Source organism: Daktulosphaira vitifoliae, unplaced genomic scaffold (genome assembly GCF_025091365.1).
Source record: "Daktulosphaira vitifoliae isolate Bord-2020 unplaced genomic scaffold, ASM2509136v1 Scaffold_3, whole genome shotgun sequence".
Taxonomy (NCBI): domain Eukaryota; kingdom Metazoa; phylum Arthropoda; class Insecta; order Hemiptera; family Phylloxeridae; genus Daktulosphaira; species Daktulosphaira vitifoliae.
Window position 1 is genome coordinate 666,751 of NW_026099574.1, and position 6,989 is coordinate 673,739.

The following is a 6,989-nucleotide window of genomic DNA, read 5'->3' on the forward strand; positions in this document are numbered from 1 at the left end:
CTATTATATATTATAATTATTGCATATAAACTTTTCTGTGAGAATTGTGTATAGATTTTATAGGTTTTATAGGTGTATTGTGGATATTTTTAATTTTAAATCTAATACTTTGACGTTTTTTGTCTTTATAGATATCTAATTAGATAATCTTATTTTGATATACCATTGTTTTTATCACTTCNTCTTTATAGATATCTAATTAGATAATCTTATTTTGATATACCATTGTTTTTATCACTTCAGTCTGTTATTATCGAAACGAGTGTATCTATACATAGTTTAATAAGTACACAGTATAGCTGCATAGAGATATTATTCGTCAATGTTTCTAAACGTTTCTTGAGAATATTTTTGCTACTGTTACATATATAATACATATATTTTTAACTTATTTTTTATACAAAATTGTTTTTTACACTTCAACAAATATGAACTGTTCCGTCTAATGATTAATGATAATCTAATGTCTTGTATAAGGTGATTTTGAAATGTATGTACAACAACGGTATTATGTTCCATTTGATCTCTAATTATGCATATACATTGACACTAAATTATATTTTCTATTTTATAATAATAAACAAAGGGATCAAGAGTGGCATGTTTATTAACCAAGTGGAATCTTTGAATTTCATCATGTACTACAAAATTATAATTTTCTGAAAAATAATAATAATTTTTCTTCTTCATTATTATGATCAGCAAATGAAGATTGTCATAAATCAGTGTATGGATCTTTTTCTAAAAATTTAATTAATCTTGCTAATCTATATCAGAATAAGATTATCTAATTAGATATCTATAAAGACAAACAACGCCAAAGCATTAGATTAAAAATTAAAAATATGTAGTAAAATTAATACCTTTTCAGCTTGGCATCGAAGCTAAAAACTGGAATGACTTTTTGTATTCTATACGTAAAAAGTATTTGAACTTAGAGAGAAATGTCTTTTGTGTAAAATTTTAACTGTTTTATGTGTTATCATAATTTTTTAAGCTTATATTTTAACTAAAACGGTATTGTCTTAAAGGAAGAGAAAGTTACCCTATTTAACCATAATATCTATTACAAAAATATTAAATTATAAAAAAATCTAAAAGTGAATTATCAATTATTTACAGCATTAATGAAAATTCAATAGATATTTTTAAATGAAATGGCCTGCCCTTTCAAAAATAAATTTTTGAACGTCCAATAGTGTATGATAAATTACAATTTCAATTTTGAGACTAAATACTCAAACACTATTATAGCTTTAACACTTCTCTTGTAGGCGACAGATTTAGTTAAAGAAGACGGAAAAATCGAATTANAACAGATTTTGTTAAAGAAGACGGAAAAATCTAATTAGCTCCTATTTAAACTATACACTTAATTAATTTGAATCAAGTTACTAAAAAAAAAAAATAATAAAATTATGTATTTATAAATAGGCGAAAAAAAATGTTATTTTTTTAAAACATCATTTACAAAAGTTATAAGACGTTAAATTTACGTACATTAAATTGATTTTTAAGTGATACTAAAATAGTAATCTAAAATAATGCAATTTAAATTTTTTGTTTACTTAAAAAGTACATTTGATATTAATGTATTTACTTTAAAACACATTAACGTTAAAATTTCATACTTTTAAAATAAGTATGAACAATCCAACCGATTTTTAACACGCCTATATTAGTTTCACCTGTATGTATAGGCCAGTCAACGAAGGAAAAATGGTTGAAAAAATTCCCAACCAAATTTTTTTTTTTTTAAAGTTGAATTAAGATATGTTTAATGACATACTAAAAGTTCTCATCTATTGGACTTGAGCTTATTTTTTACAGCCTCGCAAATGTTCAAAAATATGAGCTTTTTTAATCTTCTCAAAAAATATTTAACTTACAAAAAAAAGTTTCGTACAAATGTTGTTTAAAAGACAATATTGAACAAAAAAATTATATTATATTTTTTCATTTAAACAAATATTTTTTGAGTTACACTACATTTATTATGAGTACTAAAATTTATTACCAATACTCTACTGATAGAGTAGGTTATTGATTTGACGCTATATTGTTTAAACCCAACTAAACACTAAATTGTACATTTCCAAACAAAAATTATATTATGTCAATTGCCACCGAAATTTCTGCTAATAATAAAGATAATTGTCATAAAACGGTCTTTAGTCAGGTGTCAGAGCTGGTAAAAATTGTGGCTGCCGAAAAACAGGGCTTAAATGTTCTATTATATGTGAAAATTGCAAAGGTCAATGGCGTACATATTCAACAGAAATAAAGTTTGAAGATTAAGAAAATTGTAATTTTGTTGTAGATATATTCTATGAAAATTTAGAATAGGAAAATGATTAAGAAAATGGAAAAAAATTTTGTTTGATACATTTGTCAAATAACTTTATAGTGGAAAAATCCTCCATCAATCACATATTTTTCACTAGTATGCATATAACTTGTAATTATGATATAAATAAGGAAAATCTTTATTATAAGCAGAAATTTTGGTGGTAATAGACATAATATAATTGTTGTTTGGAAATGTACAATTTAGAGTTTAGTTGGGTTTAAACAATATAGCGTCAAATCAATTACCTACTCTATCGATTGTATCTTAATATACAGTACGCTTTAATGATACTATAAATAAATAAACTCACACATATGCATTTATAACATTGTGTAAAAAGTAACCGTAAAATGAAAAAAGTTGGAAAATAAATTTTAGTACTCATATAAAATTTAGTGTAACTCAAAAAATATTTGTTTAAATGAAAAAATATACGATATATTTTTTGTTTAAAATTGTCTTTTAAACAACTTTTGTACGAAACTTTTTTTTGTAAGTTAAATATTTTCTGAGAAGATTAAAAAAGCTCATATTTTTTAACTTTTGCGAGGCTGTAAAAAATAAGCTCAAGTCCAATCAATGAGGATTTTTAGTATGTCATTATACATATCTTAATTCAAATTAAAGAAAAAAAAATTTGGTTAGGAATTTTTTCCGCCATTTGCCAAAATTACTCCTTCGTTGACTGGCCTAGTATATATATTTGTAACTCTCCAAACACCACGCGTTATCGCATATTCCGTCGTCTGTGGCCTTAAGACTAGACATCATAACGCATTCACCCCACACCACGCCTCGTTCAACAAACGACGGCAACACTATTACTATAAAAAATAATTTTTGGTTATCCTTTATTTTTGGTTTTTCCTTGGATGTGATAGCCGTTTCTCTGACTCCCTCTCCGGAATCGAACTCTGATTTCCCGTTACCCGTAACAACCAAGATATTGATAGTAACTACTATCATAACATGAAACTAAAAAGTGAAAAATAAATACGTTTAAAAAAACTAAAAAAACTCGCTTTTAAAGCATATTGAATTAAAAAGTTAAAAATAATTTTTAATTCGATGTGCTTTAAAAGCGTGTTTTTTTAGTTTTTTTAAACTATATTTATTCTCAACAATACATCAAAGATCACAAATCGAATCTAGTTGAAGAAATTAACCTCAATAATGGAAAATTTTACACTTGTTCCCCGTAAATAATGAATATCCACTAAAAAATTACGATTTTTAAAATCAGTTAATTTCGACATTTTTTTTCAGTTTTTTCTAAAAATTATCTTAATTTATTAACCATGTCTTTAAGTAATTTGACATTCATTTAAATAAGAAATACAATTATTATTTATACATTTTTATGATGCACTGCATAAAAAAATTTATTATAAGGGCATTTTAGAATTATCCGTATAAATTTTTAATATCATGTTAATTTTTTACACGTTTACTGTAATTATTAATTAAATTAAAAATAATTAATCATTAATATTTATTTTAAAATAAATATGTGCAATACTTGATTTGAAAAGTTAATAGCAGGTAAAAATGTAACATTTTATCTTCGATGCAATGCTGAGAAAATATTAATTTTAATATAATGTGTCTATTATTATTTTAGCTTCGATGCGAAGCTGAGAAGGTATTAATTTTACCATGATGATTTTTTTTTTTTATATATATACATCGTGCCATTTTTTCTCAGCTCTCGCTGGACCGATTTCTTTCAACAATACGTCAAAAGATCACAAATTGTATCTAGTTGAAGAAATTACCCTTAAAAATTAAAAAATTTTCCCTCGTTATCCGTAAATGAGGGAAACCTCCAATTTAAAAATCGGTAAATTTTGTCTTTTTTTCACTTTTTTTCTTAAAACTTCCATAACTTTTTCAAAAATAACAAATCAACATAATTTTTTTTACTAAAACCTTAGATATTTCCCATTCATTTGATATCATTTTTTTGAAAATTTAACACTTAACCTGCTCATTGGGGAGGATTTAAATTAGCAACTTTTTTACAAAAACTAACTTTTTCAACTTAAATTTTGAAAATGTTCCGGAAATACTACGTCCTTTCAACATATATAAAACTAAAGCTTATGTCATGTACTATAAAATTAAAAAAAAAATTTGTCCTGACGACCTATCTTCTATGCGCAAATGCTACCGAAATTAAAAATATGCTATTTTTGTATTAAAATTCTGGGTTTTGTTTTTATTTTAATTTAAAATATCTTAAAAGGGGAATACATTGACTTTCATGAATGTTATATAATTTAATGACATAGAATAATGTTCATAAGACATAAGAAATTAAACTTAATTAATTTTTTTTTGCTTTTTTAAAGTTGAAAAATTACCTTTTAAATATGACTTAGTTTAAATTGCTAATTTTATCATGCGACGAAAGCGACAAACAGTTGCCGAGTTGGTAACACTTGTGTCTTTTACGCTTAGAGTTCGAGGTTCGAATCCGCCTGTGATAATAAACATTTGGCATTTTATTTGAGTTAGAAAAAAATTTTCAAATCATTTGATTTTTATCTCATTTAGATTCAATAAAGATCAAGGATCCCATCACTATAGTCTCCCCCCGTGAGAAGAAATTTCTTATTCAAGTCCATATTATTTTACTATGTGATTTTATTTCTGGTTACGATTCATTTTGCCAATCCTCACTCGACCTACTTTTTTCAAAGATACGTCAAATGATTACAATTCGTATTTAGTATAAGTTATTACTCTTAAAAATTGAAAAAATATTCCTTATTCAAATAAAAAGTAGCTTAACCAGCTTTTTCCATACAAACAATTGAAATCATTCATTTCTAAAATTTTTAAAGTATATTGTCGAATTAGATTTGATATGATAAAAGTATTCAACTACAAAAGTAAATAATTTTACTTTGTAATTTATGAATTTTTAACTCTATTTGTGTGTGTTACTACCAGTCTATAATATTCCAAATTTTTTTGTAACATATTGCTATATAAATCGTTAAAAAAAAAAAAATGATTTTTAGTTACACCTGAATTTAACGATGGATTTTTACAATTATAATCAAATTTTATAATACGCTCAATTGAGTAAATCTTTTTAACAACTTTTTTTTTATTGGTTTTTTTTAAATATATAATCATTAAAATTAATTAAAATCTGAATATTTCCATTTCCATTGTAGAATCTTTTTAAACGCCAAAAGTTAATAAGAAATGATTACCATGATTTCTAATTAAGTGATCTATTACTATAAAAATGTAAAAAAATCGAACTTTTCTAATAAATGTACTGTAAATAGTAATTATAAAATTTCCTGATTGCATACTAATCTTAACAATTTCATTTTTTTCTATTTAATGATGTCAATTTCAAACTTGCAAGTTGAGCTAAAAAATATGGTAATAAATTATTCTTTTTTTATTAAAACTTTCACTTTAAAGGACAAAAAAATTAGGTTCAAAATGATTACTTTTAACATATTAAAAATCAAAATCTATGATAATTTGAAAACAATTAATTTTAAAAATTATTTAATATATAATTAAAACAATTACTAATCTGGGTATAATTAAGGAAATAGAAGTTGATGTTGCTTTTGTAATTATCCATCAATTTCTTAGAATTAAATACTATCTACAGATTTGCACGAAGCGTTTCTTATATTAGTGATTTTAATTACTGTCAGATTAAATCTATATTAGACACAACTATGCCGCGACCCCACTGTGCTGGGTTTTTTTTACATGTATATGAATAGATTGACTAAAATAATTAAGTAAATAATGTTTTTAAACTGAAGAATATTATAAAATAATATATTATGTCAGATAATTTTCTTCTATATATACAACTATTTAAAAAAAAAAAATTCATTAGTTATTCAGACTATAATATTTTAGTATACTGTGCTGGGTTTTTTTTTTTAATGTGTGTCTGTCACTACTTTTTCTCAGCTCTCACATAACCGATTTTTCTTAACAATACAACAAAGGTCACAAATCGTTTCTAATTGAAAAAATTACACTCAAAAATTGAAAATTTTGGCCTCATTCTCCGTAAATAGTGAAATTCCACTAAAAAATTAAAATTTTTAAAATCGGTTAATTTTCACATTTTTTTTCTAAAAATTGTTATAATTTATTGATAATTTATAAACCATGTCTTTACGCAATTTGACCTAATATAAATAAGAAATACGATTTTTATCTATACATTTTTATACTGCATTGCATAAATGTAAGGGCATTTTAGAATTATCCGTATAATCCGTAACGTCGATGTACTGATCAACAACCGCACAACGACGCCATCAACGCTGCTGACCTTTTGACGCCCGAGGATCACGCCGAACATCACAACGTCGACGACAGCCAAAGTGCCGCGATATTATGTGAAGATTATTATTATTGTGTTCATGTTTGTTTTATTTTTTGTTAAAATTACCTGTTGTTGCTCATCACAAAAGGGCCCACGGGTCTCTACCCTCAAAACCACTATCGTTCACATTTTTGCGACGTAAGGGGGTCAATTTTTAATATACTTATTAATTTTATACATATTTACTGAAATTATTAAATAAATTATAAAAGTTTGTATAGAAATGTAACATTATTGTAACTACTTATAAACATTTTA